The sequence below is a fragment of the Eulemur rufifrons genome, chromosome 15 (assembly GCF_041146395.1).
Source record: "Eulemur rufifrons isolate Redbay chromosome 15, OSU_ERuf_1, whole genome shotgun sequence".
Taxonomy (NCBI): domain Eukaryota; kingdom Metazoa; phylum Chordata; class Mammalia; order Primates; family Lemuridae; genus Eulemur; species Eulemur rufifrons.
This window is the reverse complement of record NC_090997.1, coordinates 109,123,536-109,135,796: the sequence shown is the minus strand read 5'-3', so window position 1 is coordinate 109,135,796 and position 12,261 is coordinate 109,123,536. Positions and strand designations below refer to the sequence as shown.

General features: G+C 51.6%; 1 pseudogene; it reads right to left on the bottom strand.

Annotated features, from left to right (window-relative positions):
* Positions 1–512: 512 nt before the first annotated feature.
* On the bottom strand, positions 513–6,510 carry LOC138396013 (GTP:AMP phosphotransferase AK3, mitochondrial-like; annotated as a pseudogene).
* Between the last annotated feature and the right edge of the window lie 5,751 nt (positions 6,511–12,261).

The window sequence follows — 12,261 nt, the reverse complement described above, 5'->3', positions numbered from 1 at the left end:
ACCTGGTCATACTGATACCTAAAATTATCACAATGTCCTAACTCAAAATTGTAGACTATCCCATTCAAAGTGTACATTTTTCATCTTTGTATAGGTAAATTTATTCTTGAGGATATCTCATTGATGGGGGATTCAAGTTTTCGCTATTTTAAATTATATAAATCTGTGTGTCTAGAACTTGGTCCCAAGCTCTCTAGGGAAGTCTACAAATTGAGTAATGATTGCTGGCACATGACTGGTGTTTCATGATGTCTCTTCCTCACCTTCAGCTACACTGATTCCCCGCTGGTGTTGCTGTGGGCAGCACCGCCCAGTCCACAGGGCCCCGTGCGAGGCTCCCGGAGCTCGCTTGGCCCAGTTATTTGTGTGGCTTTTACCGATCCTTCACCTTCATTCCTCGCCTGAAACAGGAGCCTTTTAGCCTTGATAAAGATGGTGATAACACTTGGATAAGGTACAATTCATGTTTGCTCTGATTAGGAAGCTGCCATTGTGCAGACTTCCTTCCCCTCCTACAGCAGGTCGACCTTCCCGCCTGCGAGGGGATCGAAAGGGTCCCTGAGTATTCAGAGCGGTCGAGGGAAAGAAAGGTGCTCTGTTCACTGAGCAATGGCTCACGCACACGCTGGCTTGGGATGCAGCAGCTGCTCCTCCTTAGTCCTCAGACCCGTGGCGCAGGGACTCACGCGGCCTGCCCGCCGAGGCTGCTGGGACGTGGGAGGGTCAGGGTGCTGGGAGCCTCCGTCCTGGCCTGGGCACGGTGCCTTACAGGCCTGCCTCAGAGGAATGTGGACAATTTAGTAGGAAGATGGTCTCCTTACCAATATCACCCTGGTGGTTTTCCTTTTCCTGCCTTTCTGTACCTGTTCCCTGGGTGAGCCTTTCGTGGCCAGAGCGCGTGTGTAGTGACGCCTCCTGGCTCGAGCCTCCCATCCCCGTGTTGGTGATTTTCAAGGTGTGACTGGTAGGTCGCCTGTATCAGCATCACGTAGGGGACCTGTTCACAGCTAACTCTTGGGCCCACCCTAGATCTAGTTTCCCAGTCTCCGGGCTAGGGCATGAAAATCTGCATTTTTTTTTTGAGACAGGGTCTCGCTCTGTTGCCCAGGCTAGAGTACAGTGGTGCGTCACAGCTCAGTGCAACCTCAGACTCCTGGGCTCAAGTGATTCTCTGATCCTCCTGCCTCAGCCTCCCGAGTAGCTGGGACTACAGGCATGTGGCACCATGCCTGGCTAGTTTTTCTATTTTTTTGTAGAGATGGGGTCTCATTCTTGCTCAGGCTGGGCTCGAACTGATTTCAAGCGATCCTCCCTCCTTGGCCTCCAAGAGTGCTGGGATTATAGGTGTGAGCCACCTGAGCTGGCCAAAAATCTGCATTTTTAAAATCAAATACCCAGGTGATTACGCATACACAATTTGAGAACTCCTTTAACGCCTCAGCAGACAGGTTCGATCAGAGAAACAACCCCTAGCAGACAAAAAAAAAAGATTATAATGAGTTTGACCTCAATTAGGAGGAGCTGGTTGCACCTACGTGAAGCTGCTGTTTCTGTTTTAGGTGCTCGAGCCGGAAACCCACAGCACAGGCTGTCAGGAAGGGGCCGTGGGTGTGGAGTGGGGGATGCTGGGACAGACCAGATCGATTGTGACCTGGGACCATGTGTACCAGTCTCCCTGCCTCGGGTCACCCACTTCCTGGTCAGGTGTAGCCTCCTTTGTTCTGGGCTAAACTCTGGGGAGAAGCTGGGGAAGGGTCTGGCAGGACTGAAGGAGCTGGGAGCCGCCAGGTGCCTGCAGGTAAGGAGCACGCGGGAGCCGCCGGCCCCACAGGTCAGGAGCACGCGGGAGCCGCCGGCCCCACAGGTCAGGAGCACGCGGGAGCCGCCAGGTGCCTGCAGGTAAGGAGCACGCGGGAGCCGCCCGCCCCACTGAGCACAAGAGCAGAGGCCTCGCCCGGCCGCCTGCATCGAGGGCCGCACGGGTGGTTCAGTGCTCACCAGAAGTCTCATCTCCGCATGAAGGTCAAGTCTTGCTTCCTGGCTTTGTGAAAGTAAATAATTCGACCTGAAAGCTGTTGGAACTTTAGATTATCTGGAGCCTTAAGAGGAATGTGGCCGTGCAACCTGAGTCTCGCAGCCTGCAGCTGCAACTTGTCTTTTTTTTTTCCCTGTAAATAATTAAGACCAAATGGCGCCAGAGATAAGACCCCCTCAGATCACGGCCCCTCCTCATGGAGTAATAAAGTCATCTGCCCTGGGACGAAGCCGTCTGCAGCCGATCGGATCACTGTGGTGGCTGCGCTCGTCTTGTGAGGAAAGTGTGATCCTGCTTAAATCTCTGTGTGAGCGAACCCCTAACTTCTCCACTTTGGAACGCTGACCCCGTTCTTTTGGACTTGGTGTCTCCACACAGCCATCCTCAAGCTTTGTGTTCAGATAAAATCGATGCTTAATGGTAACTTCTGAATCTCGTTATTTAAGGCTGACAGCTTCCAGTCACCGCGTGGGTGGTCCCTGCTCCGTACCCAGCTTCCCACCTCTTGGACGCCCGTGTCCCAGCGGGGCTGCCTCTGCACGTGGGCGTGATGCTCTCACTCTTGGTGATTCCACTGTTCATATTCTCTGACTTCGTGTAACGTCCCCTTGAACTCTGCAAATCATACCCTGTAAAGTCCAGATACAGTTTTATTTTTTCTACTGAGATTTTCCCAACTATTCTAGATTTTGTAAGTTTCTTCCAAGTTTCTATGCACTTGATACTTACAGCTTATATTAGGTGTTAATGCAATTATTAGTGCAATTGTTATTTCTTAAATATTGTCCCTTCCCCACTACTTGTTTTCCTGTGTGCCCAGTATACAAGGTTTGCACACATGGGCGGCACTTAAGCCTTTGAAAACCCGTCCTGCTGGCTGCTTCTGGTTGCGAGAGAAACCTTAGGTCTGTGAGTAACTCAAACTCCTTTCCCCCCTCTGGAGTCCTTAGCAGCAGGGCTGGGTCCAAACTTGGGAAGGAGCTTCAAGTTCCTTTATTTTAAGTTGTCCCTTCTACGGAGGGGGTGGCAGCTGTGTCCGTGGATGATTTGGACGGTGGGGGACACAAGCACCTCCCCCTCGAGGTGTGCTCACCAGGTAGAGGGTGCGAGAGTCTTGCTTCACCCACGGGACCAGCGTTGGGTCATCTGTTACCACCCTGTGCCTGTTTTCGAGACAGGGAGTGTGTCTGTCTGCATCTGGAGGTGGCAACTCTGTACGATCACGCCTTCCCTGACGAGAACTCCCAGCTGCTTGGGGTCCCACACCCCGTCCCGACGGGGCCTCCTGTGCACGGGCTCCACTCTAGAATGTTCAGCTGCCAAGTTGTTCTCCCTGGTCGCAGTGGCTCCTGGGAGCTTGTGAATTATCTTTGAAAAATATTTCATCTATAATGGGAAAATATTCGAGAAACAGTGGGGGTGTGGGTTGATGTACACAGGGCCACTTGTTATTAGCTTGATGCAAAAGTAATTGCGGTTTTAGCATTTTTTTTTTTTTTTTTTTGCTGTTTTAAGACAATTTATTAGAACACAGTCCCTCATTCAGAAGCCAGTGAGACATCAGGATAGCAGAAAGGAAGGTGGGGAAGGAAAGGAAGGCCCTGTGAGGCACCAAAGAGAGAGTAGTAGCCTCAGTTAAGAAACTTCATTTTGCCCTAATGAAGACTAATGCATGCCTGATAATCTAGTGCTAATTCATAACGTTTAGTGGTTCACAGGATTTTTCGAAAACACGTAATATTAACATTCAAGTAAGGCATTATATAAAGTTTTATAAAGAATGAAATGTTTACTGAAATCCTTTGAAAAAGCCGTGGTCCATTTTGAAAGGTCAACAATAAATTTTTGAAAAATCAAAGGAAAAGGAAGATAAGTTTTTTCCCCCAGGATACACAAGAACTACTTGCTGGCATTTGTATGCGCCTGGAATAGAAGGGGCCCCGTTTCCAAAGGCCGTCAGTGACAGCAGGTGCAGGGCTGGTGTCATCCGACGCGGCACCAGTGGAGCGAGTGTCCTGCGGAAGACGCGGCCGCCTGCGTCTCCATCTCGCCCCCCTCCCGCCCGGCCGCAGCACGTGCGCAGGCGTCCTGGCTGCCCCACGCCGGAGTCGACATGGTTCATACAGATAAACGGCTGCTCACGGGACACTGGCCAGCAGGGTTCTTTCTCCCCAGGGCAGGGCCACAGCAAAAGCCAGCAGATCCCGATTCTCTGGGAATGAAGAACTTTCAGGAAACTCAGTTACTCTCCTGGTCCTTGTTGCCCTGTCATGTACATTCTTTGTGCTGCTACACCTGTTTACTAATTACGATTGCTGTTCATGCCAAGGGAATATCCCCAGGCATGCTGGTCTCTTTCCTAAGGACAAGGCTTGCTCACTTCACATGGTGCCGTGGGGGGGGGGGGGGGTTCTCTTTTCTTTTCTCCCTCCCTCCCTCCCTCCCCCCTTCCTGCCTGCCTGCCTGCCTTCCTTCCTTCCTTCCTTTTCTTTCGCTGTATCTTAGATTTATCAAGGCGGAACATGTTTGGATCAAAGAGAAAAACTGGCAAGTAGATCCTGAAACACACATTTCTTAACCTGAGTTACATCTAAAAACAAGACTTTAATGACATTTTCTGTTGAAAATTCATTCAACTTTGGTACTTATCCAAGAATTTGCAATGTCAATTTCTGACATAAATCATAGCCCTCAATACATACACATTTTGAAAAGAAAACAAGTCATCTTAAAGTAATATTTCCCTGTATGGTAATTTATACATTTTTATAGCAAATTGAAATTCTGAGTAAACTGAAAGTATGTTTAACAACAAAATACAGCGTGCCTACCTTAGACACTTATTTTTATCTTGCAACAGATCTGTAAATCCAGTTGCTTTTTTCCTGGAATTTCATAGATACGATATCTCATGAAACCATGTTCCACCATTTAGAGATGTCATTTTTGGCATCAATCTATGCAGAAACTTTGAAGACATATTTTCCTCAAATGACAGATGATTTTTTAAACTTTTCCAGAAAAATATGGAAATCTTATCTACCATTTATTCTTACTGAACAAAAGGTTATATTACTACCAATTGCTCTTTTAATTTTGCTCTAGCAGATGTTATAAAACTTCAGACATGTTTGATATTTTTGAATTGCACACGCATGGACGATAACTGGATAGAACACACTAGATGATTTCAAAAGCATTAATCTTAGTATCTGACTCATTTGGCACATCCTTAGTATCCAGTATATAATCAGTAGAAATAAAAGTAACAATTTTAAAAGAATATTCATACAAGCTGGAGTCTTAGGAAAAGAAGCCTCTAAATGCGAGGACAAGGAGGTTTTGCTCATCTTGCTAGTTATATGCATTTCTCCTCTCGGAGTGACTGAGGCTTCCTGGTTTGTTTGTGGAACTGTAGTTTGCAGGAAAGCATACACGTGGGGCCCAATCTTGTCGGTTTCTGTTCCGGAGAATGTTTGCAACACTGCTGTTTTCTGGGAATATTCCAGGACTGGCTTCGTTTGGGCTTCATAAGCCTTCAGTTCCTTGATAACTGTCTCTGGTCGGTCATGATCTCGCTGAATGAGAGGCTGCCGGTCACATCGTCAGCGCCTGCGGTTTGGGGAGGGTTGAATTCAACATTGTAGACTCGGCCACTGCTGGATGACCCCCGAGAGCAGCAAGATGTTGTTTAATGACCTCAGAGGGCACGTTCAGGTTATCACTGCGTCTGTCTGATAAGCTTTATCTAGGGCTTCTGCCTGTGGAAGTGTCCTTGGAAAACCACCAACAGCTCAGGAGGGGCCAGCCGGGTCATGACACTGCCTGGGACGAGGTTCCCTTGCTCAGTGACGGCCTTGGCCGACACACCAAGTTGTGCCCCGCAGCATGTGGTCCGGGAGCAGGTCCCGCTGGAGAGGAGCTTCAGCTCCCAGTGTTGGGTGATGCGCGAAGACACAGCCCCATGATCACTGCGCGCAGGAGCCGCGAGGACGCCCCCGTGGCCGCAGACAGGCCCGCGCCCGCCGACAGCGGAGCTCTGGCCTGGCCTGCGCTCTCCCGCTCCACAGCCCCGGGCGGCCGGCGGGCGTCGCTGCTAGCGGGCCTCGAGGGCTGCGGCCGCGGTGTCTAGCATTGTTGAAATTGGCTGTTTGATGTTGGAATACATTCTTAAATGTGGTTATGTTATACGTCATTTTAATGCGCATTTCTCGCTTTATGTTTTTTTGCTAATGACTTACTAGTTGCTGTTTATTTGATACTTATTTTAGACTATGGAAATGATGTTAGACAAAAAGCAAATGTGAGCGATTTTCTTATTTGAGTTCAAAATGGGTCGTAAAGCAGCGGAGACAACTCACAACGTCAGCAACGCATTTGGCCCAGGGACTGCTAAAGATCGTGCAGTGCAGTGGGGGTTCAAGAAGTTTCGCAAAGGAGATGAGAGCCTGGAAGATGAGGAGCGCAGTGGCCATCGGAATTTGACGAGGACTAAATGAGAGCAATCATCGAAGCCGATCCTCTTGCAGCTATATAAGAAGTTGCCAAAGAACTCAAAGTCGACCCTTCTACTTTCGGCATTTGAAGCACATTGGAAAGGTGAGAAAGCTCGATAAGTGGGTGCCTCATGAGCTGACCGAAAATCAAAAAAAAATCATCATTTTGCAGTGTCATCTTCTCTTCTTGCACGCAACAACGAAATGTTTCTCAATCAGATTGTGGTGTGTGAAGAAAAGTGGATTTTATACGACAACTGGCGAGGACCAGCTCAGTGGCTGGACCGAGAAGCTCCAAAGCACGTCCCAAAGCCACACTTGCACCAACAAAAGTCCTGGTCCCTGTTTGGGGGTCTGCTGCCAGTCTGATCCACTACAGCTTTCTGAATCCCGGTGAAACCGTTACATCCGAGAACTATGCTTGGCTAATTGATGAGATGCACCAAAAACTGCAAGGCCTGCAGCCCGCAGGTCAACAGAAAGGGCCCAGTTCTCCTCCACGACTGCACGGGGCACAACCAGCGCTTCAAAAGTTGAAGGAATTGGGCTACGAAGTTCTGCCCCATCCGCCACAGTCACCTGACCTCTCGCCTCCCGACTCCCACTTCTTCAAGCATCTCGGCAACTTTTTGCAGGGAAAACGCTTCCACAACCAGCAGGATGCAGAAAATGCTTTCCAAGAGTTCGTCAAATCCCAAAGCACGGATTTTTACGCTACAGGAATAAATTTATTTATCGTTGGCAAAAATGTGTTGATTGTAATGATTCCTATTTTGATTAATAAAGATGTGTTTGAGCCTGGTTATAATGATGTAAAATTCATGGTCCAAAATCGCCATTACGTTTGCGCCAACCTAATAGCATAGGTGACTGGCAGCGTGGTCCCCGCTCTTGTCCCCAAGCAGACCAACGGCCTGACCTCTTCTGCAGTGAGACGCTGCCAGAGTTGGCTGAGGGCCCCTCATTCTTCAGTGGACGCCAGAGCCCGTCACTCTCCCAGAGGCCGCCAGGTGGCAGTGTTCACCCGCCAGCCGGCCGCCCGGCCTCTGCACAGACCCGTTGGCTGCCCAGGTGTCCCCAGCGCTCAGACGTCACTGTGTTCCTAGGAGGGGCTCTGAGCCTGATGGCAAATCCCGTCTCACACCTGGACGGAGGACACCTGTTGTCCACCAAACCTCAGCACGTCTTCAGATCGAAGTGGAAGGGACAGAGAGAAACCCAGCAAACTGGCCGGGACCTGCACGGGGGTGTCCTGGGTGTGTGGCTGGGGAGCAGGGCAGGGGCCGCGGGAGAGGAAGGCTGGAGAGGAGAGGGGCCGCGGGAGCTCAGGGAGACAAAAGTGAGAACACAGTTTTGTGGAGCCGTATGCTTTTGTAAGCAGGAAGCTGATGACTAGAGAACACATTGAAATGCTCTGTTCAGGCTGCTGACGAGTGGCGGAACTGAGATTGACTTGGTGTCCGTTTTATTCTGCTCTTTCTCTCTCTGTGTGTCTCTCTCACCCCGTCTCTCCTCTGTGTTTCTGTCTCTCACCCCCGTGTCTCTCACCCCCATGTCTCTCTCCTGTCACCCCCATATGTCTCTGTGTCTCTGTCTCTTTCTCACACTCCTCGTGTGTGTGTGTGTGTGTGTGTGTGTGTGTCTCTCTCTTTGTGTCTCTCTCTTTGGGTTTTCTTCGTTTTGTGCTATTGAGTTATTTTTATCTCTTGCATTTCAGTAAATTCCTTTCAAATGAACCTTGATACTGTGGTGATCTAAGGACCCAAGTTGATGAATGCCCTTGAGATTCTTGGGTGAGAATTCTGTGCAGGTGGTCTTAGTAAAAATAGCCACACAGTCATGAAGCAAAGTCTCTGATTAATGACATTCTGGGTCCCAGTGGGCAGGCCATTTGTTTTGAGTAGAGTTCAGTCAACTGAACTCCATCAAGGTGCAAGGAGAGACTCGCGTTTGGTTCGGTGCATCTTGCGTTCCCAGGCGTTGGCCTGGGCTGCCCGCAGGTGCTGCGAGCCGGAGAGACGCCTTCCCTCGCACGTCACAGGTAGTTCTGCGGTTCTGCTGTTGTGCTCTGAAGAGCAATCACGTCCCAGGCAGACCTGCCGCAACTGGAGAGAAAAGCAAAGCGTCGTTATGGTGACACCATTTCCTAAACCGAAGGTTAGAACAAGCTGCCACACAGGGTCTGAACAAACACTGGACTCAAGACAGTCCTTGAAATACCAACACTTATGATAGACTTGTTTAAGAGTTCCTATTTAATTTTTTCTTTTTAAATATTTATTTTTAACTATTTCAAGAGCTATAGCTGGATTCTATTTTCTTCCACATTCTTGACTCCCGCTCACTGGACAGTTTTCGTTTGCTTTTAGAATGGGGTGTTGGGGGCCCCCGAGGGACCGGCAAGCGAGGAGACTGCTGATGTCTGTGACGGCTGGTACTTTTCCTCGTTTAAAGTGCTAAGAACTTTCATTTGTGGCATCCCCAGGACACTGGTAGCGTCTACAGAAGCCACCTGTGGGCCTGCACCAGGCCTGTTCTTGCAGCTTCCTGGGAAGTGCTGCCTGCAAACTCTCCGGAATCTTCTGTGGCTCTTCTGAGGCAATACCTCCAGGTGACCTGCCACCCCCGGCTCTGAAAGCCTTAAGAGCCCGGAAGCATTTCCAGGAAATTAGTGGTTTCCTTGTGAAACTGCTCACAAGGAACTTTTTCTGGAAGCTGCTCACAGACCTCACTGAGGTCAGCGCTGCTGAGGGAAGGCGCAGGGGCCGAGGACAGGGACCAGGCGGCCTGCGCCGTTCACGGCCATCTTTGGAGGGCTGGGCACCGCCCAAGTCGAACCTGGCGCGTCACAAGACCATTAGACACTACAGTGCGATTTCCCAGAAATGGAAATCTGCTTATTTCTGTTGCCATTTAGGAGCAGAGTTAGAAGACTTTATTCAGACACTGGGTGTGCTCATTTTTCATTCTTTCAACAGTGTTCTTTGAGCTCCTCTCACACTCCAGGCACTAAGTCCTGGGGACACAGCAGGGACAGTGAGAAAACCGCAGAAGCAGACAGATCCAGCAGGAGACCCCGGAGGGCTGCGAGGAGGTGGGCGTCTGCTTCCGTGTCAGAGGAGCTGCGCTGGGACCTGAGGGACGAGACAGCCGGTGCACGAGTCTCGGCCGGGCCCTGGGGACACAGCAGCAGACTGCAGGCCAGCCCCTCCCCGAGGTGCCCGCGTTATGTCACAAGGGACAGCCGGACAGCAAGAGCGACGTGTGCACAGCAGCGCGTGGGGGGCAGGGTGGGTGGCGCTGGGGGAGGGGCGGGGGCTGGGGGGACACAGCCGGGGCTGGGGGACCGGCAGGGGCTGGGGGGACACAGCCGGGGCTGGGGGACCGGCAGGGGCTGGGGGGACACAGCCGGGGCTGGGGGACCGGCAGGGGCTGGGGGGACACAGCCGGGGCTGGGGGACCGGCAGGGGCTGGGGGGACCGGGAGGGGCTTCCTGCAGGCAGAGCAGATGAGACGACGCTTCCGTCCTTTCTAGACCAACCACCTCGTGGTTCTCGCGTGTGCGTCAGCCTGAGACTGAAGTCCTGACCCCAGTGGTTCTGTGGGAGCCTCAAGCTCGTCGGGAGAAGGGCGCGGCCCCGCAGAGCTGTTGCTGGGCGACCGCGCACAGCGGGTTTGGGTCTGTGGGAACCTTGTCACGAGGGTGGCGTTTCAGTTTCAAGTTCTTTACATGACAATTGGGCAATGGTTCGGTAATTAATGAAACAGTCACTACACGGAGCATTTTCCGGCTGTGGTGACTGTGACGCCCTTGGCAGAGCATGAGAGCAGAACATTAAATGCGAGTCAGAAGCGTGCGGAGCCGTGTGCGGCGATGACAGGCGTGTAAACGCGAGAACACGAAGACGTAGAACAAATACATCCAGATTAATCGTGGCCCAGTGTGTGTGGCTAACCATGGGCCTATGGTGGGCTTTTGTCATTTTTTTAAATTTTAGGACAAAACTTCATACATTTAGAATTCTGTATTTAATAACTCCCTTAAATTTTTGCATGATTCCAAAAGAACCAACCAAACTTCAGATGACACTTTATTTTGACTGTGGCTGCCATCCAGTAACCAGCCTAAGGACAGGACTCTAGCTGCTGACTCAGCGTGAGCTGGTGAACTCTGTCTGAGAGAGTTTGGCTTCCAGGCAGCCCCGCTGCCATCGCCAGATACTCGCGGGCAGCTCTGCCAGTCACGGCAAGGCCTGCGTCCCCAGTGCCGGGCTGTGGCGGCAGGGGGGTCGGTTTGCCGAGGGGCCGCCTGGCCCGGACGGCGGCTGTGCCCGGCAATGTGCCGACTAGTCCGTTAGATTGTGAAACTGCAGAATTAGCAGAACCCTCGACTTCCTGGACTGACGTGTGCAAAGCCTCCGGGTGGCCTGGACAAACCGTGGAACGTTCTGGGTCCTCTCAGGGTTCCCGAGGTGAAAAGTTTTGTCCTCTAGCACCCGTTGCAACGTTCTGATAATGCAAAGGGTATGGAAGGTGTGGCGTTTCACTTAAAAGTATTGGGCTAAAAAACGCTTACAGCCACCATGTTCCCATAAAAACCCTGAGGAACACCCAGTGGAGATCGACCGAGGCCTCGTCACTGCGGGGGAGCTGCGCGATGCCGGCGCCGGGCGGTGAAGGAGCCACGCTGGCGCCCAGGGCCGGCACAGACCTGAGGGGACGGTCGTCAGCCCAGCCTGGCCCGTGGGTTCTCTTTTCACTTCAGTGGACTCCCGTGGCCCGTCCCTCCCAGTCTATGAGAAGAGCAAGTCTGCAGTGTCAGAGCAGAGGACCTGTGGCCGCCGAGCGTGGTCGGCCGGGCGGGGAGGGGCCCAGCACACGCTTAGCACCACGGTTCTGTGTCGACACACACACAACACACAGCACGTGCTCGTGTCTGGGGCACGCGTGCCGCTCGTTACCTGCACAGAAGGGGCAGTGGTCGAGTCCGGGCGTCTCTCCGTGCACCCTCCAGCTGCCGTGAAACGCACGGCACACCGCCCCGGACCACCCTGCTCCGCTCTCGGGGGCTACAACTCATTCCTTCTTTTATTTATTTATTTATTTATTTTTGAGACAGGGTCTCGCTCTCACCCCGGCTGGAGCGCAGTGGCGTCATCACAGCTCACTGCGGCCTCCAGCTCTGGGCTCCAGCGTCCTCCTGCCTCAGCCTCCCGAGTCGCCGGGACTGCAGGCGCCACCACCACACCCTGAGTTCACGTAAGTCTCATCGTTGCTTAGACGAGCAAGTGAGACCTGTTTCTATGCGTGTTGTGATGGAAATCTTTCTGTGATATGACATGTCTCCGAGTATCAGTGATTTCTGAATTCATGCCAATGTGACATAAAGTTCAGTTTGTAAGAAAAACGACAAACCTTTTTTAGATCAGAATCACAGAGTAAACGTGGGCAGGATGTGAGGCTTTCGCTCACGTGGGACCCCCGTCTGCCCGTGGCGGGCGCCCGGCCGGACGGGGCCCTCACTCGACTGTCTGCTGCTTCACCAGGAAGCTCACGGGGTTTTGGCTTCTCCTTCCAGGCGATGCATTTTTCTTCTAAGTTTTGTTTGTTATTTGGTTTTTCTTTTTTAAACCAGGTTTCTATTCTATCATGTTCCCCTGCTCTGTGACAATAACGTAACTATCACTTGCTTTCTCAAATAGCAAATTTTCAAGACTATCTGGTCCTTTA